This window comes from Malania oleifera, chromosome 1 (genome assembly GCF_029873635.1).
Source record: "Malania oleifera isolate guangnan ecotype guangnan chromosome 1, ASM2987363v1, whole genome shotgun sequence".
Lineage (NCBI taxonomy): Eukaryota > Viridiplantae > Streptophyta > Magnoliopsida > Santalales > Ximeniaceae > Malania > Malania oleifera.
The window spans coordinates 91667717-91690056 of record NC_080417.1 but is presented as its reverse complement, the minus strand read 5'-3'; positions in this window follow the sequence as shown (position 1 = coordinate 91690056).

The window sequence follows — 22340 nt, the reverse complement described above, 5'->3', positions numbered from 1 at the left end:
GGTCCTTGCACATACACATAAGATGTCCCCAAAAACATATATATTATCAGGGAAATTAATTGAAGTAAAACTGGACTTATAGGGTAAAATCAGTGAGGCTTTGGGAGACCGAATAGTTGTGTTCAAAACACTTCGGGCGACTGAACCATTGACCAGTCAAAGTGTTGACTCGGTTTCGGGCGACTGAACGAAAAGGAACGTAGCGTGCTCGGTCAACCAAACCACAATTCTAACTTTTCCCACCAACTCGGCAGCCCGAACTTCACGTTCAAAAAAGCCTTGGGTTACCAAACACATAAGTTCAGTAAACCAAACTTTGGACCAGGCTACCGAACTTAGGACAGAATAGAAATCGCCTTTTGTCAGCAAACCGAACCCACACTCAGGCAGCCGAACTTCAAAAATCAACTTTTTCTATTGTGTTTGTTTGGGCGACTGAACCATGGGTCAGGCGCTCGAAACTCTCGGGTTGTTTTAATTTTTACCGCAGTTAAGAAGGGTTAAATAGGGTTAATTTTTAGAAACATTTTTTAAAAAAAATTAGTTATACCCTTCATACCCCCAACGGTTATAATTTTAACATATTCTATATATAAGGGTTCATTTGCTTGGATAGAATGATTAGCCATTTTAATTGGCAAAAAACTCTCTGAAATTTCCAAATCTCCTTTCCTCATACTAAGTCCATACACTCATATACTTTTATTCCCTTGAAAAATCTAGCATTGTGAGTGTTTGATTCATTGTTCTATATTGCTAGAAACCCTCATTTGTGTTGTGTTCACTTAATTTTTGGATTGAGGGTTTAACTTGATTTTCCCCCTTGATTTTATTTAATAAATCTTTGGTTGGGAAAAATCTTATAGCTTTGTGGGTCTTTCCATTATTATTGTAAGACTCATTAGGGCTTATATTTTTGTGTGCAAAAATAATTTTATAAGCTTAGATATGAATATCTCCTTGTGCTTTGATATTGAGAAAACCATTTTTTAGATATTCTAAATTTCCATTGGTTTGAATCTTTGAAACCCTAAACTGAGATTGAGATTTTATCATTACTTAGTTTCAAAGATTTGCTTGTAGATACACTCTTGTGCTTTATTTGAGACAATCACTATTTTGAGTGTTGATTGCACATATACACCTTTGAGCTTATTGTTTTTACATGATCGGTGTGTTTTGATTATTACTAGTGCAAATTTGCTTGATTAAGAAGCATTATATTTTGTAAGCATCCTGTTTTGTGGCCTGAGGGGGCGATAATCCAGCCCAAAAAGATTGGTTGTGAAAGTTGAGGTCAACCTTGTGCTAATTGACCTGGTTGTATTTAGGTACCGCTCCACCCGTCAAGTGAGCTCATAGTGTAATCCTTGTGCTGGCGAGTCAAGGTGGGGACGTAGGCAGTTTATCGAACCTCGTTACAATTTTTGGTGTTGTCTCTCTTTACTGCTTTCCCTTGCATGCTTAATTAGATTACTTGTGCAGTTTAATTTTCGCTGAATATATATATATATATATATATATATATATATATATTGATTTATTTTATCCGCATTAGATTGACCTTAGGCTTGTGTAATACTGCTACTAGTGGATTGACATAGGGAATTATTTTTAAAATACAAATTCACCCCCCTCTTAGGATTACAGTAAAGCTAATAATTGGTATCAGAGCCTAGTAGCTTAGGCTTAATAATTATTTTGCAAAAGATCTTGATGACTCATAATACTGTAACCCCTTTCCCAGAGGGACCCTCTTCCACACGCCATCCGATTTTCAGTGGTGTCAATTACACCTTCTGGAAACAGAGGATGCACATCTATCTTCATAACGTTAGATTGGGACGCTGATCCGTAAGTTTGGTGTTGCACCAGGAGGTCTGAAGGACTTGTTGGTGACTGGAGTTCCTACATAATAGAAAAAAAAAAAAAAGAATGTTAACATATAACACAAAATTATTATAAGGTATTAATTGTTGAATTAAATATATGTTATCTATATATTTTTAAAAATTATCATTCACATTTATATATTAAAATTAATTTGATATTTATTATTTATGTAGTTACATTACAAACATTCATGAGAAGCAGTTGGAAGAAAGTTAGAAGTTATGTATTTAAAGATTATGTTGCATAGCAGTGGAGACCACATTATTTTTTTTTCCGTGAACAAAATTAATCAAAATTTTAATTGTATAAATAAATCATGAGTAGGACATCATCATTCAATATAAATTATTATTTTACAACAATTGTTTGGATTCTACTTAACATGTTTACATGTAATACAATAATATATATATATTTTCCTTACATTTAATTCAAGATTTATTCGTAAATACATGTTCATGGTATTAGTTCACATTAAAAATGACAAAATTAATCTCACTGTGATTCTTTTACTTACATGTTAATTACTTTCTCGGATCTCTTTTTGTTTGTCCAAATTTTTTATCTATTAATCATACAAAGTCATATATTGTCACTACAATCCAATTTTACATGATATATTTTCATTTATAAAATCAATATTTTGAAAATTGCGATTATTATGTTATAAACCAAAACTCCTAAAGAGTCACCGTGCACACGCATCGTGCATGTGTGCAACTAGTTTAATATAAAAACAAAAACTGGCCTCGAAGTTAATCAATATATATATACACACACACAGAGAATGATATTTGATAAACAATGATTGCACCTAACAAGACCAATGATTATTCAATCTTAGACATTCAATAGAGATTGTTTGTATTAAGAAAACTATCATTTGAAGGACCTTAATCTCGCCCGTCAATTTAAACTTTCACTATTGTGTAAAGATCAATATTTATCGATTTTGTAGAAAAATTAACCAAATATTAGCAAAAATATTCACAGTAAAAGCCAAAAAAAAAAAAAAAAAAAACCCCTTATATCCAACGAACAGGGGAGAGAGCAACTTTAACCTATTGATATCTTGCCTTTACTGTGGTCCTCAATCTTCATCAAGTGACTCCTAGGTACAAACATCGGTTGAATGGGGGAGATATGTTGAGAGATACACACCAGCCGCGGCATCGTCTTGTGGCCGTTAACTATAACTGATAAGATGATTGATATTTCGATGATACAACTCTACCAATGAGATTGGTAAGCATATAACGGACGACGAAAGGCGAAGAGGCAGCCAAGTAATCATCGTAGAACCAGGACTCGTCAGTTGTTGTGTTTGGCACATAAATGCCATTTGTTGTTGTGTTTGGCACATAAATGCCATTTTAATTTTGCATGTGTAACATGGATGGGAAATTTGTCATTTTAATTTTTATGATTTTCCCCTCTTGCTTTTATAAGTACTATAATTAGGGTGTCATCTAAGCTCTTACTCATCTCAAGTCATTGAATTTTCCGCATGCCTCTCACCTCTCATCTTTCCGTTTCAATGCCACACAATAAAAGAACAAGATTTCACTAGCTCGTTATCTTTGGATTGTCCACACACAGATATATTCATTTTTCATAAAATACAAAAAACAAAAATACAAACACTGTATTTGGGAACATGGATTTTATACCTTAAATTTGAATAAATTTGAAGCTAATTTTATAATACAAATCTAAATCTAAGATCTCTTCAAAACATGAGAAAGAAAATTTGTAGAGTCTTCAAAACATCCTCATGCACACACAAACATACACAATTTTAGCATTTCTAGGTAAGCCTATACTCCATTTGAAAGCCCATTTAGGCCCACTGTGGGCTTATGCGTCCATATAAAGCCCGTTTAGGCTTGGTTTATTGGTTTGAGGCCCATATGGGCATGCCCTTCTACTTAAAGCCCATGTGGGCTCCTCTTTTATAGCCTAAGCCTAAGTTCAACCTGAGCCCAGTTAGCCAACCTGAGTAGCCCAGCCCAAACTCAATTTAAGATGTAAATCAACCCATAGCCCACGCGCAACATGCATTAGAAGCCCAAGCATGGACCAATCAGATTGCACTCACTCACGCTCACGCTCACACTCGCTTATCCGCTGCTACACATGAACAATCTCACATGCCCCCAATTCTCCTCTCCAATGGCATATATAATATAACCATAGGCATATTCTCCACCGAGGAATTATACACCTAACACCCTCACAAATAACCATACACACCCAAAAAAAAAAAAAGGACAAATAGGAAATTAGAAATTTTTACCCTAACAAATTGCATAGGAATTTTGGGAAAAAAAATAAAATAAAATAAGTGAAATATTGCAGGGAGTTCGCCAATAAAGAGACGTGTGCAGCAGGGGGCCTGAAGGCACAGTCGAAAAAGGAAGATACGGAGTTCTGACTTCTGAGAGAAGAAATTTGGAGAGAAGAAATTGGAGTGTGCTGGGAAAGGAGAGTGAGCGGATACTGGGGAGAGTGGGGCAATCCAGATAAAAGCGAAGGGAGATTTTGAGAGAGAAGGGAAGTCGTCTTCTGAGATGAAGCACTTGGTTGCAATTGCAGAGAAATCCTAGAGCTTTGCAATGTAGTGGAGTAAGATTGAGGAAGATAAAAAAAAAATTAATTCAAAACGGGGGCGAGCCGGGTTTGGGCGGGTCGCCGACGGGCTGGATCATAAATGGGTCAATGTTAAACGGATTAGACACATGCCAATCCTAACCCATCCGTTTAATAAATGGGCGGGTAACGGGTCACTCGTTTAAAAATATATAATTTATTTATTTTAAATTATTTAAAAGAATTTCATATAAAATGATTTTTAAAAAAAAAAAAATACTGCGTTATATTTATTAATTTCTAAATAAAAAGAACATAAAATGTAAAAAATAATACATCCCTTTAATGAATACATTTTTAAAAAATGTATAATTAAAAAAAACACACACACACACCTCTAAAAATATTAAATATGCATAATACATGCATAAAATATTTATATATAAATCTAAATTTAAATGAGTCCCACAATATTTACATACAAAGTTAAATGTAAAATATTTAATAAGTTCATTCATCATTCATATTTTTTTAATTCATACATTATGTATAATACATGAATCAAATATTCAAGTTCCACAATCAAAACATAATCTTAAAAAATATAACAGTTAAATATTTACAAACAAAACTCAATTTAAATGAGTTCCAAAAAAATCCACAAGATTAATTTTTTCAAAAGACAACAAGAAAACTTAATTAACCATGATTGTTTGTAGAAGCTTCTCCCGAATCATTAATTAAAAGATTTTCAAATTTGACTTCTAATTGTTCAGCTTCTTCTCACTCTTCACTTGAATCCACTGCAATGACAAAATAAATAGATAACAAATAAGAAACAATAACAATTGACAAAAGATATGAAAGTAAATAAAATGTAATTATTGAAATTATTGAAATAATATTGGAAAGTTCAAAAGAAAAATGCGTACTTGCATAACCAAACAACCAATTTCGAGTTGTTATCAATGCTCCTACATTTTCCAGCAAAAGTGATCTTCAATATTTGTTAAGAACCCGGGCTCCAATGCTGAATGCAGATTCTGATGCAACGCTTGTGATAGGAATAGTAAGTACATCACGCGCCATAAGAGATAAATCAGGATATCGAAATCGATTATCTTTCCAATACCGTAATATATCCATTTCAGCATATTCCACACGATTTAGCCTAGGCTCTTCCAAATATAAATCTAATTGAGATTTTTCTATAATAGCACAATATTGGTTTTCATAAAATTCAAATTCCTGTCATATATTAGAATAGAAAAATAAACAATATAAATATAACAGCTAAAAATAAATATAAAATAAGAAATGAAAAATTAGAAAATATAAATGAAGTTGCCGAAAGCTCATCTCTAATGAGGTTGTCACTACCACCAGTACCCCCAGTAGATGGAGAGATTTCAAAGAAGATTTTGATTTGTTTGCATAATCTTGGAACAGAGAGTACAACTTATGACGAAGGAGATTTAGCTTTTGCCAAGAAGTAGAGAAATCAATCTTTGAGTAACAAAATTTGACAAATTGAAGCTTGTAACGAGGATCAAGAACAATTGCAAATGCCAAAACGACACTGTAACATTTCCAACATTTATCAAACTTCTCTTTCATTTTTGCAGCCATACCATTAACAATGCAGTCCGGGTTTTCCATTGTCTCAAGTAAATGCAATTGATTTTCCATATGTTTGAAAAATACAAATTAGATGTAGGATAATCCGAACCCCAAAATAGTTTTGTCATGTTGTAAAATGGCTTCAAGAAATTACAAATGACCTCAGCTCTATTCCACTCTTCATTTGACTCACAATACTTATAATTTGCATCAAGTAATGCATAAAGAATTAAATTCCATCGATATATGAGTGCACTTTCTACCATCATGAAAGTTGAATTCCACCTAGTAAGTACATCCAAGTGCAAACTGATTGAAGCAAGTATACCAACTTGTTTAATGCATTCTTTAAACTTAAGTTTTCTGCCTTCCGAACCCTTAATGTACTTGACACTTTCTCTAATGCTATATACAACACGTTCAATCACTTTTAAACCTTCTTGAGCGATAAGATTCAAAATATGAGCACAAGTAATACATAACAAATTAAATCCCGTCGATACATGAGTGCACTTTCTACCATCATGAAAGTTGAATTCCACCTAGTAAGTACATCCAAGCGCAAACTGATTGAAGCAAGTATACCAAGCTTGTTTAATGCATTCTTCAAAATTAAGTTTTCTGCCTTCCGAACCCTTAATGTACTTAACACTTTCTCTAATGTTATATACAACACGTTCAATCACTTTTAAGCCTTCTTGAGCGATAAGATTCAAAATATGAGCACAAGTAATGCATAACGAATTAAATCCCGTCGATATATGAGTGCACTTTCTACCAACATGAAAGTTGAATTCCACCTAGTAAGTACATCCAAGCGCAAACTGATTGAAACAAGTATACCAACTTGTTTAATGCATTCTTTAAACTTAAGTTTTCTGCCTTCCGAACCCTTAATGTACTTGACACTTTCTCTAATGTTATATACAACACGTTCAATCACTTTTAAGCCTTCTTGAGCGATAAGATTCAAAATATGAGCACAACATCTTACATGAAAATATTCACCACCACTTACTAAAGGTGTTTGTAAAGACAATTGACTTAATAGAATATCTTACATACTATCATTAGCACTTGCATTATCCAATGTGATGAAAAATATTTTCCTATCAATACCCCATTCCTTCAATACATTAAATGTTTTTTCTGACAAAACAACTCCTGAATGTAGGGGTGGCATGTGAGAAAAGTTAATGATCTTACTATACAATACCCAATTTTCATCTACAAAATTAACTGTAATACATAAATATCCTTCAGACGTAGGAGAAGACTAACAATCAGAAGTCAAACATAATCTACCAAAAACATTCTGTAGTGTAAGTTTTAGTTTCTCCTTCTCCTTTTTATGTATTTTCAAAATATCAGCCTTAGCAATGTTCCTAACAATTGGTTTAACATCAGGATTAAGATATTTATGCACATCTCGATTTCCTTCATGCTCAACCCATGAAAAAGAATAACAATGTTGTATTACGGAAATTGCCATCTTCTCACGATAAACATCTTGCTCAATTTTTTTCGCATGAAGTTTGATTCCATAATCCATATGCATCTACTTCACATCATAGTTATCATGTAATAGACAACTATTAATGTGGCATCTCAAATTTGTTGTCCTATGGGTTGAAGTATTAGCAACATATTCAGCCCCACATTTTTTACACTTTACCTTCTGTTTTCCATCAACATCTATAGGTAACAAATAGAATTCATCCTAAGCAGCTGATGTCTTTCTACATTGTCTCTTTTTTATAGTGCCATTATTGATATATATAAGAACTGTTTTCTTTTCAGATTTATCTGAAGATGGAGTAATATTACACTCATCATCAAAATCGAAGTTTATGGTGTCCATTATTTGCAATTTGTATTCTCCTTAACAAAGAATAATTGTTTTGGATACGCTGGGTGTCTTGGGCTTTTGCACCAGACTAATTCCCTAACAAAGAAAAAATGTTAAGACTCCGAAAAATAGTAAAATAAACAAAATAATGAAAATATTTATGCAACAAACACAAATCTGCTTCTTTCCTATAAGCAGGTTTTTCCTAAAAGAACCACCTCAAGTCCTCACCATTCACCACATTCTTTCTCTAACACTAATTTTTTCCACAAAACATACATGTAAACATAAATCTGTTGATATAGACTAGGTGCAATATACCTCTCAAAAAAATATTGAGCTACACTATTTTATCACTAGACTGATAAATTTTATTACCTTGTTAATTATTAACATTCAACTTTTATGATATTAACTTATTTGGGTAATAACTTTTCTAACGTCCTTACAAATTTTTTTAGACTCATTTACCTAATTAAAGCATTAATTTTTTTTATCAGCGTATATCTTATGGTAAAATCGAATGCATTATTAGAATATTGTGTTTTATAAAATTTATTAACTAAAAAATCGTTAGTTTTTTTTTTTTTTTTGCAACAAATTGTATAAATATATATATGGATGCATGTATATATGTTTGTATACACTACTTAATTAAGAAAAATATCCTTTATCGTGGAGCAGCTGGAGGCTTGAGGTGTGGAGTTAAGTGGTTTGTGGAGCTGGGGGGGACTGTCGAACTAACGGCTATGGCTGTGGTTCGTGGAGCCTGAAGGAGACAACGACTTAAGCTGCGCAAGGTGTGGAGTGGATCATTCACAGGCTTGTAGCAACGGCAGGTCCAACACGTAGCAGCGCACCAGAGGAGAGGAGAGGAGACTCAAGACTGGAGAGGAGACTTAGGACTGGAGAGGAGAGGAATGAGGATTGAGATTTGAGAGAGCGAGAGTTGAGAGGTCAAAGAGATAGAGATGACTCAAACGAGGAGAGCCGCGACGCGAGTTAGGTTTAGGGAGTCAGGGACTTAGTCTTAGGGTTTTTTTGTGTGGTCCTGTCCACTATCCATGTGTTGATGCAACTGTGAAGTGTGATGAAGCATATAAGCCTGCTTAAGAATCCAAATTAATGGGTCACCTGCCGGGTGACCCGCCTAAACCCGGTTGAACTCGTTTATAAATGGGTTGACTCGTGACCCGCCCAATTATTAAACGGATTGACTTCTTTAAATCCGAACCAGTTTTAAACAGGTGGGTCCGGGTGACCCGACGGGTTTTGTCTCGTTTTGCCAGGCCCAAATAAAATGATGTGAGGGATCAGATTAGGTTAAAAAAAAATAGGCCAAAGGTTCTCCAGTTGAAACCTTATAAGGATTAAAGAAAAAAAATCAACATGGGATTTTAGGTGTCCAAAACTTAGAAAATATACATTTAAGTAAAAAAAAAACATGGACCCACAAAACTCTTGTGAGTAAAACATGCTATAGGACCAAGTTGTTTGAAAATTGGGCTCATGTTCTCAAGTGGGAATATTCTTAGGTGGAAAAAAAAATTGAAAATGGGTTTTAAGTTCTTAGAACTTATAATATGTATATTTAAACTAAAAAAAAGGTCATATACAATTACAACCCTCGTGAGTAAAATGATATGTAGGATCAATTCATATGAAAAATGGGTCAAAATTTCACGAGTTTGAACCTTAGGAGGAAAATAAACAACTCAAATTGGGGCTCTAAATTCTAAAAACTTAGGGATGGTTTGGTATCACTCTTAAAAATTTTGAAAACAAAAACTAAAAATAAAAATTAAAAATTAGAAATAGAAACTAAAAATCAAAAACCAACAACTTGTTTGGTTAATGTTTATAATAACCTTATTGAACATGATAATTGAAAAAGGTTTATGTAGCAACGTCCTAGAGGATCAACTCTCGAAGAAAGGGGGTCAAATCTCTGAATCGTCTCAACTAGTTGGCGAACTCACAATCAAATGAAAAAGGTTGTAAATATATCTGATAAATGGGTCAACACATGGTCTCATGGAGTCGCCACAGACCTGATTTTTCACTCTAGGTGAGGTAAGAACATGTTTTAATATTATACTAGTTCATTAATCTCTAAGATACACCTGGATCCAAGGAAACCAATAGTCAATGGTTTGCATCACTAGGTAGGATTCGAGAGTATAGTTATGCAAAGAGAAGGTATTAGCACCTCTTCATACATACCTGTTCAACAGAAAATACCTAATTAGTTTAAGATTACCTTTAAAATTAAACACTCAATACGTAGGTTCTTCCATTTTATTCAATTATTAGACCTTTAAATATTGGATAGCCCTACAAAATACAAAAATCACCCTCACCTCGAGATCCCTTGAGGCGTGCAAAAGACACAACCCCCGGCGATCCCTCACAAGGATTCATTATCTATTGTGTTTTTCTATTTTAAATGTCTTATTTACCTTAACTGTAGATATTGGGAGGCCTTACAAAAGAAGAAAACCTCCCTCACCTTCAGTTTCACAAAGGCATGCAAACACATAACTCCCAATATGAGAGGAAGATTTGTTATGAATGTGGCTTATTAATTTCAAAATAGCATACCAACATATTCATAGATAAAAGTGACATGCAAGAAAATAAGTTAAGCAATACACATGCAAAATAAACATGTAAAACATATAGGAAAAAATGCATATCAATATATATGAAAACATACATGCAAAACATATGATAGTTGTGTATCAAAATCCAAAAGTCTAATAGAATCACCATTGAGCAAGACTAAACAGATTCTGTTAGATTCTATATTCCTAACTAGACTTTTCAATCTCATTTTGATGATAACAAAATGAAGGATGCTTTAACATATATTGTTGAGTAATGTGTTTTTAGGTAAAAGGACTCTCAAGGTTGATAAACTAAAAGCTCAATGCTAGTAGGAGCTCCTCAGAATATCAAAGGCAATGGACAACAAATGAAGAAGTTAAGGGCAAGCAAACCCAAAGTCAAAAGTAAACCTCAAGAGGCTGAAAAAGGCTGAAGGATCTACTGATTTAAGGAGATCATAATTAGAAGGACTGTTGTAAGTACTTCTAAATCAAATGCCATTTAAATATGTGAAATTCTCATAAATCTAAAGAAACTAAGAAACACCTTGTTAAAAGAGTTTAAAATATATTTTTAAAATCAAAGCAACAAAGGTCTTAACGGAAGGACTGCCAGCATTATGAGTTTCAGATTTAACCATGGTAGACGACTGCCACGCGGAGCAGATTTCAGATCTCAAACGGGAAGTATTTAAAAAAAAAAAAAAATTTGAATTTTAAAATTAAGTCAACAATTATTTTTTAAATATTACCTAACTTGATGGAGATATTGATCTTTGAAAAAGCATATAAATACCTTATTAGGTAATGAAAAATTTTGAATTTTAAAATTAAGTTAACAATTTTTTTTTCAAATATTACCTAACTTGATGGGGATATTGATCTTTGAAAAAGCATATAAATACCTCATTGGGTATTGAAAAATTTTGAATTTTAAAATTAAGTCAACAATTTTTTTTTTCAAATATTACCTAACTTGATGGGGATATTGATATTTGAAAAAGCATATAAATACCTCTTTGGGTAATGAAAAATTTTGAATTTTAAAATTAAGTCAAGAATTATTTTTTTTTTTCAAATATTACCTAACTTGATGGGGACATTGATATTTGAAAAAGCATATAAATACCTTCTTGGGTAATTAAAAATTTTGAAATTCAAAATTAAATCAACATTTTTTTTTCAAATATTACCTAACTTGATGGGGACATTGATCTTTGAAAAACCTATAAATACCACCTTAGGTAATGAAAAATATAGATAAGATTGAATACAAAAGAAGAGAGATTAATAAGTCTTTTGTTGAAACTCTTCTTGTGCTGAAATTCTCCTTGAGCTCCATCTGCCCACATCATTTTGTTAGAGAGAAATAAATTCTCCTTGAGTTCAATTTGCTCATATCTTTTGCTGGAGAGGAATTCTATCATTTTGGTTGATTGAAAATATCTAATCTCCGTTTCGGGTTGCAATTCAATTATTTTTAAGAACCATCAGTGACTTCTAAAACTTTAGAGCTTCATATATTCTATTTTGCTTTGGTTTTTAGAAGTATAATTTAGATCTCAATTTGTTCAACCTGCTCTAAATTTTGAATTTAGATCTCAATTTGTACAACCTGCTATAAATTTTGAAAGTATTTCTTGTACGCAGATTTATTTTATATCTTCTTGTACTTTGAATAATTCAAAGGATTGATTGGATCGTTGGACCAAGCACAGGGTGGTGCTTGGAGAGGTTTTTCTCTTCTTGAAAAAGAGGGTAAATTGTGTAAGATTTTTTTGTTCAACCCAGAAGGAACAAGATTTAGTTAACTCCTTAGGTGGTTGACCTAAGGCAAGGACGTAGGCTGGGGTAAGCAGAACCTCATAAAAAGTGGTGGTGTTATTCTCTTCTCCTTACTCCCCTTTTAATTTCAGCAACAATACAACTTTCGTGAATGTTTTAATACTTGAAATCATAGATTTATACTTATTAGAATTTAAGTAAACCCAAAAGGCTTAATTTGTTCTTGGGCTTGCGGAAACCGAAAGGGAGTACGTTGGTTAATCGATCTCTTACGGAAACCGAAAGGAAGTACGTTGATTGGTTAACACCCAAAACTTGTTAGTTGAAGGTCTAATTAAGTTTTGGTATTGAAAATGTGTTTGGTTTTCATTGCAATATTTAAATTCATAAATAAACAACAAGAATTGAACATTCATTTGCAAAACCTTTAAATATTCCGAATTGATTTCTTGTCTTGTGGTTGTTGTGTGTGAATGGTAAATTAATTGATTGTGTTTATTGATTAAAAGAAAATAGGAGTTAATGTGTATTGCCTAATTAACGAAAATACGAAAAAACCTTAAGAGATTGAAAAAATAGACGAGCTCATAAAAAGGTTCAAAGAAAATTTTAATAAACCCAATTCACCCCCCCCTTTTAGAACTACACCTTAGGTTTCAATTGGTATCAGAGAAAGGTTATAGCAAAACCTAATAAGTTGCTATATAACGATAAATGGCACAAATAGGAGTAGCTCCCTTTGGTGAGGGTCAATCCTCAACTAGGCCACCTATTTTTTGTGGATTAAATTATACCTTTTGAAAGCAACGAATGAGAATCTACCTTCAAACTATGGACTGGAAGGAATGGAACGTTGTAACAAATGGAAATTTAATCCCCACTAAGCTAGTTGATGGAAAAGAAGTACCTAAAGAAGATAAAGAACTAAATGACTCAGATTGTAAAGACCCAAAAATTTAAAAGGATTAGAATAATTTTTAAAAAAAAATAATAATAACAGATAAATAAATAAAAGGAATGGCGTGTGAAAAAGAAAAAAAATTTTTAAAAAAAATTAATTAAAATTAAATAAATTATATTAAATTAAGATAAATTAAATAATTAAATAATTAGTTAGTAAACTAAACATTTTTACATTGGTTTTGAAAAAAAAAAAACTAATTGAAATAAGATTATATATATATATATATAAAGTTAGTTAACTGGAAGAAGATAAGAAGAAGAAAGAAGAAGAAGAATTCAAAAGTCGCTAGACGCCCCCCCCCCCCTCCTGCAAGTTCCTGCAAGCTCTAGCCACTCCATCTCCATCTCTCTTCTTCTCTCAATTTCTCGACGAATTTTCAGCGGATCGGGAAATGGAAGGTACCGTTGGATTCCTGGTTCCGCTACCGACATTTCTATTGGAACAGATTGGTCGTGGGAACGACTTAGACATTGCTCCTGGGAAAGGTAATTTTTTCCCATTTTCTCAATTTTGCTTTAAATCTATTGTTAAATTGGCGAACGGGTACCACCACGTGGTCTTAGTCGTCATCATCGTCATTTTGACGTAAGTAATTTTTCAATTGGGATTTTCTAGGCCTTACTCCAAAGCGAGAGTGAGATTTGGAAAATTTGGTAAATTAGTTAAATTTACGAGTATAACTGTAAATTGAAAATTATGACCTTAGAAAATATTTAAATAGTATGTTATTTAGGAATAATTTAAATGGAACTAGGGTTTTTGATTCAAGACTTGGGTAAGCGTCGCGGGTGTAATTTTGGGCCCCATAGGCATAATTTAGAAAATTAAGTGGGAATGTTAAATATTAGTTTAAATGTTAATTTGAGGTGTGTGGAGCCTAGGGAAGGCTAGATGGGTAGAATTTTGGGGAAACGAATTAATTAATTTGGGAAATTTGGTAATTTGGCTATATTTAAGGGTATATTTATTTATGAATTTATGGGCCTAGAAAATATTAAAATAATATTTTATTCAGGATTAATTACATGGAACTAGAATTTTTTATTCAGGATCCGGGTGAGCACCGCAGGTATTTTTTCGAAGTCCCTGTCGGTGTAGTTTGAGAATTCAGGTAAGGGGAAAATTTATATATTAAATTAGGTTTTCATGAAAAAAAATGAACATGTGTTATTTATGTATATATATTTTTATGTGGGTTTAAAATATTAGCCATGAAATTTATGTTTTCTGAGCCTAGGATTGTCAATATAGTTATGTATGTATGAAAGTAAACGAATGAAAGTGAAAGGAATTTTTTAAGGAATTATGTAAGAAATGAAGTGTATTTTGAGCATGTAAATGTTAAATGTGGGTTGACTTATTTTATGAGAAATATGTATGAATTTTACTGTTAAATTGTGTGGCATGAGAATCTGTGCAAATTATATGTTAAATGTAAGAGATGCAGGCTAAGTAAGTAAAGCAATAAGAATAAAATATGATATGGACAATGTTGCCTGTGTATATTAAATACAACCAAGTAAAGGTACAACAGCTGAAAGGCGAGTTAGCAGATTCTAGTGCATTTCTTTGTCGACTAACTGATGACAGCTAAAAGGAGCTGTGTTAGCAGATTCTTGCGCATTTCTATGTGGACTAACAAATGACGGCTAAAGAGCGGCTGTAGTACAAAGGAATGAAATGAAAATGTTATGAAACGAAATGACAAGGAATGACAATGCAATGAAATGAAATGTGAAATGTGAATGATACAAATGGAAAAGAGTCACTTAAAGTGAAACACAAGGAAATGTTAAGTTATGAACATGAAAGAACGTGAATGATTGAATAATGATGGAAAGAATGATGTATTATGATATTAGAAGTATTTATGTATATAAAACATGTTACGTTTGGGCGGGGCGCACTCTTCGCCTGAGGGTTTTGTGAGTAAGACGAGTGCACTAGTAGCTTTAGATGTGGCAATAGCTACATAACGCACTAGGGCAGAGGGAACCTACTTGTATGGGTGGGTAGGATTCCCTATCCTTAGGGCTTTTGCCGGTAAACTATTGTTGAACTGTGTGAGTACGAGATTAATCTACCACTTGAGAGCTTACTGAGTAAGGTGAGTACTCTAATATGTTTTAATTGTGACCCTAGGGTTACCTAAGTATCAAAGTAGAGGGGTGCTACTTGTATAGGCGGGTAATAACCCCTATTCTTAGGTAATCTCGTGGGTTAAATATTTGCATGTGATTGTTTAGGTTCAGAAAACGATTTCAATGTTATATAATGATTTGCCAATGAAATAAAAATGATATCTATTTATCCCATATTGGCCACACGTTGTTTTGATATGTATGTTTCTTCCCTTACTGATATGTGTCTCACCCGAATATGATTATTTCTTTTTAGGACATCCTCGAGGTCGGGCTTAGAGAGCTCGAGGGTTGTTAGCCTTCTGAGGATTGTATAAAGAGAAAGGGTATATTTTTATATACTTTGGGGGAATGTAAATATTTATGTTTTAAGCCTGTTGAGAACATAATGGTTATGAAAATACTGAAATGCTTTTGGAGATGTATGTATATATGGGAATGCAGGTGTTGGATGGATACTTTGGATTATAGATAGAAATTAGTAAACTCTAGTATTATGTTATATGGAGATTTTGTTTATGCTTTCCGCTGCATATGATATCGAGTTTAAGGGTTCGGGGCGTTTCATTATGGTATCAGAGCAAAGGGGTAGTTACCCCCGATCCTCGGGAACTCTCGCTTATGAATGATTCTGGCGAAGTAAGACTCTCTGCCCGGGGGCTTGCTGAATTGAGGGACGACGATACGTAACGCCTCAATCTCAGTGAGTGCTCTGATAGGTACCCGTTGTTGCCACGGGGCAAGGCCCCTAAGGGAAAGTGACAACGCCCGAAAGGGGGGTCGTTGCATATGGTATCAGAGCAATGTCTAGCCGAAAGTGTGATAATTTCACATCACCTAGATATGGAAATGTTAGAGTATTAGGTAGGAAATGATTTATACCAGAGTATAGGAATGAGTTATGATAAAAAAATAAGAGATGGGTAGGCTAGGCATCGAGGAGTAGGTTTGGTGTAGGAAAGTATAGGATTTTGTCTTATAGCTTGGAGGTAGAAATCTCTTGGCGGACTTTTGTGCTTTTCTGATTCAGTCGACGGTTTCAGAAAACCACGGTAAATCCATCGATGGGGATATTTCTTAATCGTGGGACTGGTCCTTATATAGAGAACTTGGATGTATATTGGATTTAAAGTATATAATCGTGGTTGGGATTATGATGTGGGATATGGTAAATTGTAGAATTATGGAAATGAAAGATCAGATAACAAATTTCGAGGAAGAAATTCCTTAAGGAGGGGAGAATGTAAAGACCAGAAAATTTAAAAGGATTAAAATAATTTGAAAAATAAATAAATAAATAAAATAACAAATAAATAAATAAAATGAATGGCGTGGGAAAAAGAAGAAGAAAAAAATTTAAAACAAAAATTAATTAAAATTAAAGAAATTAAATTAAATTAAGATAAATTAAATAATTAAATAATTAGTTATTAAGTTAAATATTTTTACATTGGTTTTGAAAAAAAAACTAATTGAAATAAGATAATATATATATATATATATATATATATATAAAATAAGTATAAGGTAAGTTTAATTTATATATATATATGTAAAGTTAGTTAACTGGAAGAAGATAAGAAGAAGAAAGAAGAAAAAAGAAGAAGAATTCAGCCCCCCTCTTGCAAGTTTCTGCAAGCTGTAGCCACTCCGTTTCCATCTCTCTTCTTCTCTCAATTTCTACACGAATTTGCAGGGGATTGGGAAACGGAAGGTGCCGTTGGATTCTTGGTTTCGCTGCCAATATTTCTATTCGAGCAAATTGGTCGTGAGAACGACTTAGGCACTGCTCTTAGGGAAAGGTAATTTTTCCCCATTTTCTCAATTTTTCTTTAAATCTACTGTTAAATTGGCGAACGGGTACCACCACGTGGTCCTAGTCCTTGTCGTCGTCATTTTGACATAGGTAATTTTTCAATTGGGATTTTCTAGGCCCTACTCCCAAGCGAGAGTGGGATTTGGGAAATTCGGTAAATTAGTTAAATTTGCGGGTATAACTGTAAATTAAAAATTATGACCGTAGAAAATATTTAAATAGTATGTTATATAGGAATAATTTAAATTGAATTAGGATTTTTGATTTAGGGCTCGGGTAAGCGCCAAGGGTGTAATTTTGGGCCCTGCAGGCATAATTTAGAAAATTAAGTGTGAGTGTTAAATATTAGTTTAAATGTTAATTTGAGGGGTGGGGAGCCTAGGGAAGGCTAGATGTGTAGTATTTTGGGGAAATGAACTAATTAATTTTGAAAATTTGGTAATTTGGCTATATTTAAGGGTATATTTATTTATTTAGAATTTATAGGCCTAGAAAATATTAAAATAATATTTTATTCGGGATTAATTATATGGAACTAGAATTTTTGATTCAGGATCCGGATGAGTGCCACAGGTATTTTTTCGGAGTCCCTATCGGTGTAGTTTGAGAATTTAGGTAAGGGAAAAATTTATATATTAAATTAGGTTTTTCATGAAATAAAAATGAACATGTGTTATTTATGTATATATGTTTTTTATGTGGGTTTAAAATTCCAGCCATGAAATTTATGTTTTCTGAGCCTAGGATTGTCGATATAGTTATGTATGTGTGAAAGTAAACGAAGGAAAGTGAAATGAATTTTCTAAGGAATTATGTAAGAAATGAAGTGTATTTTGAGCATGTAAATGTTAAATGTGGGTTGGTTTATTTTATGAGAAATATGTATGAATTTTGCTGTTAAATTGTGTGGCATGAGAATCTATGCAAATTTTATGTTAAATGTATGAGATACAGGCTAAGTAAGTAAAGCAATGAGAATAAAATATGATATTGACAATGTTGTCTGTGTATGTTAAATACAACCATATAAAGGTACAACAGCTGAAAGTCGGGTTAGCATATTTTAGCGCATTTCTATGTGGACTAACTGATAACAGCTAAAAGGAGCTGTGTTAGCAGATTCTAGTGCATTTCTATGTGGATTAACAAATGACGGCTAAAGAGCGGCTGTAGTATAAAGGAATGAAATGAAATGTTATGGAATGAAATGACAAGGAATGACAATGCAATGAAATGAAATGTGAAATGTGAATGATACAAATGGGAAAGAGTCACTTAAAGTGAAACACAAGGAAATGTTAAGTTATGAACATGAAAGAACGTGAATGATTGAATAATGATGGAAAGAATGATGTATTATGATATTAGAAGTATTTATGTATGTAAAACATGTTACGTTTGGGCGGGGCGCACTCTTCGCCTGAGGGTTTTGTGAGTAAGACGAGTGCACTAGTAGCTTTAGATGTGGCAGTAGCTGCATAACGCACAAGGGCAGAGGGAACCTACTTGTATGGGCGGGTAGGATTCCCTATCCTTATGGCCTTTTCCGGTAAACTATTGTTGAACTGTGTGAGTACGAGATTAATCTATCACTTGAGGGCTTACGGAGTAAGGTGAGTGCTCTGATATGTTTTAATTGTGACCCTAGGGTTACCTAAGTATCAGAGTAGAGGGGTGCTACTTATATGGGCGGGCAATCACCCCTATTATTGAGTAATCTCGAGGGTTAAATATTTGCATGTGATTGTTTAGGTTCAGAAAACGATTTCAATGTTATATGATGATTTGCCAATGAAATAAAAATGATATCTATTTATCCCATGTTGGCCACACGCTGTTTTAATATGTATGTTTCTTCCCTTATTGAGATGTGTCTCACCCGAATATGATTATTTCTTTTCAGGACATCCTCGAGGTCGGGCTTAGAGAGCTCGAGGGTTGTTAGCCTTCTGAGGATTGTATAAAGAGAAAGAGTATATTTTTATATACTTTGGGGGAATGTAAATATTTATGTCTTAAGTTTTTATGTTTTAAGCCTGTTGAGGACATAATGGTTGTGAAAATACTGAAATGCTTTTGGAGATGTATGTATATATGGGAATGCAGGTGTTGGATGGATACTTTGGATTATAGATAGAAATTAGTAAACTCTGGTATTATGTTATATGGAGATTTTGTTTATGCTTTCCGCTGCATATGATATCGGGTTTAAGGGTTCGGGGCATTTCATTATGGTATCAAAGCAAAGGGGTAGTTACCCCCGATCCTCGGGAACTCTCGCTTATGAATGATTCTGGCGAAGTAAGACTCTTTGCCCGGGGGCTTGCTGAATTGACGGACGGCGATACGTAACACCTTAATCTCAATGAGTGCTCTGATAGGTACCCGTTGTTGCAATGGGCGCAAGGCCCCTAAGGGAAAGTGACAACGCCCAAAAGGGGGGTCGTTACAGATGGTATCGGAGTAATGTCTAGCCGAAAGTGTGATTAATTTCACATCGTCTGGATATGGAAATGTTAGAGTATTAGGTAGGAAATGATTTATACCAGAGTATAGAAATGAGTTATGATAAAAAAAAAAATAGGAGATGGGTAGGCTAGGCATCGAGGAGTAGGTTTGGTGTTGTGGGCAGAAATCCCTTGGCAGACTTTTGTGCTTTTCTGATTTAGTCGACGGTTTCAGAAAACCACGGTAAATCCATCGATGGGAATGTTTCTTAACCGTGGGATTTGTCCTTATATGGAGAACTTGGATGTGTATTGGATTTAAAGTATATAATCGTGGTTGGGATTATGATGTGGGATATGGTAAATTGTAGAATTACGGAAATGAAAGATCGGATAACAAATTTCGAGGAAGAAATTCCTTAAGGAGGAGAGAATGTAAAGACCAGAAAATTTAAAAGGATTAAAATAATTTGAAAAATAAATAAATAAATAAAATAACAGATAAATAAATAAAATGAATGGCGTGGGAAAAAGAAGAAGAAAAAAATTTAAAACAAAAATTAATTAAAATTAAAGAAATTAAATAATTAATTAATTAGTTATTAAATTAAATATTTTTACATTGGTTTTGAAAAAAAAAACTAATTGAAATAAGATAATATATATATATATATATATATATATATATATAATAAGTATATGGTAAGTTTAATATATATATATATATATATATATGTAAAGTTAGTTAACTGGAAGAAGAAAGAAGAAAGAAGAAGGAAGAAAGAAGAAAGAAGAAGAAGAATTCAGAAGTCGTCAGACGCCCCCCCCTCTCGCAAGTTTCTGCAAGCTGCAGCCACTCCGTTTCCGTCTCTCTTCTTCTCTCAATTTCTTGACGAATTTGCAGCAGATCGGGAAATGGAAGATGTCGTTTGATTCTTGGTTCTGCTGTCGACATTTCTATTGGAGCAGATTTTTCGTGAGAACGACTTAGGCACTGCTCTTGGGGAAAGGTAATTTTCTCCATTTTTATAATTTTTCTTTAAATCTACTGTTAAATTGGCGAACAGGTACCACAATGTGGTCCTAGTCCTTGTCGTCGTCATTTTAACATAGGTAATTTTTCAATTGGGATTTTCTAGGCCCTACTCCAAAGCGAGAGTGGGATTTGGGAAATTTGACAAATTAGTTAAACTTACGGGTATAACTGTAATTTGAAAATTATGATTGTAGAAAATATTTAAATAGTATGTTATTTAGGAATAATTTAAATGGAATTAGGATTTTTGATTCAAGGCTCGGGTAAGCGTCGCGAGTGAAATTTTGGGCCTCGTACGCATATTTATAAAATTAAGTGGGAGTGTTAAATATTAGTTTAAACATTAATTTGAGGTGTGGGAAGCCTAGGGAAGGCTAGATGGGTAGTATTTTGGGGAAATGAATTAATTAATTTAGAAAATTTGGTAATTTGACTATATTTAAGGGTATATTTATTTATTTAGAATTTATGGGCCTAAAAAATATTAAAATAATATTTTATTCGAGATTAATTATATGGAACTAGAATTTTTGATTTAGGATCCAGGTAAGCGCCGCAGGTATTTTTTCGGAGTCCCTGTCGGTGTAGTTTGAGAATTCAGGTAAGGGGGAAATTTATATATTAAATTAGGTTTTTCATAAAATAAAAATGAACATGTGTTATTTATGTATATATGTTTTTATGTGGGTTTAAAATGCCAGCCATGAAATTTATGTTTTCTGAGCATAGGATTGTCGATATAGTTATGTATGTGTGAAAGTAAACGAACAAAAGTGAAATGAATTTTTTAAGGAATTATGTAAGAAATGAAGTGTATTTTAAGCATGTAAATGTTAAAGGTTGACTTATTTTGTGAGAAATATGTATGAATTTTACTGTTAAATTGTGTGGCATGAGAATCTATGCAAATTTTATGTTAAATGTATGAGATACAGGCTAAGTAAGTAAAGCAATGAGAATAAAATATGATATGGACAATGTTGCCTGTGTATGTTAAATATAACCATGTAAAGGTACAACAGCTGAAAGCCGGGTTAGCATATTCTAGCGCATTTCTATGTGGACTAACTGATGATAGCTAAAAGCAGCTGTGTTAGCAGATTTTAGCGCATTTCTATGTGGACTAACAAATGACGACTAAAGAGTGGTTGTAGTGCAAAGGAATGAAATGAAAATGTTATAAAACGAAATGATAAGGAATGACAATGCAATGAAATGAAATGTGAAATGTGAATGATACAAATGGGAAAAAGTCACTTAAAGTGAAACACAAGGAAATTTTAAGTTATGAACATGAAAGAATATGAATGATTGAATAATGATAGAAAGAATGATGTATTATGATATTAGAAGTATTTATGTATGTAGAACATGTTATGTTTGGGCGGGACGCACTCTTCGCCTGAGGGCTTGCTGAGTGAGGAGAGTGCACTAGTAGCTTCAGATGTAGCAATAGCTGTATAACGCACTAGGGCAGAGGGAATCTACTTGTCTAGGCGGGTAGAATTCCCTATCCTTAGGGCCTTTTCCGGTAAGTTATTGTTGAATGCGTGAGTACGAGATCAATCTAATACTTGAGGGCTTACTGAGTAAG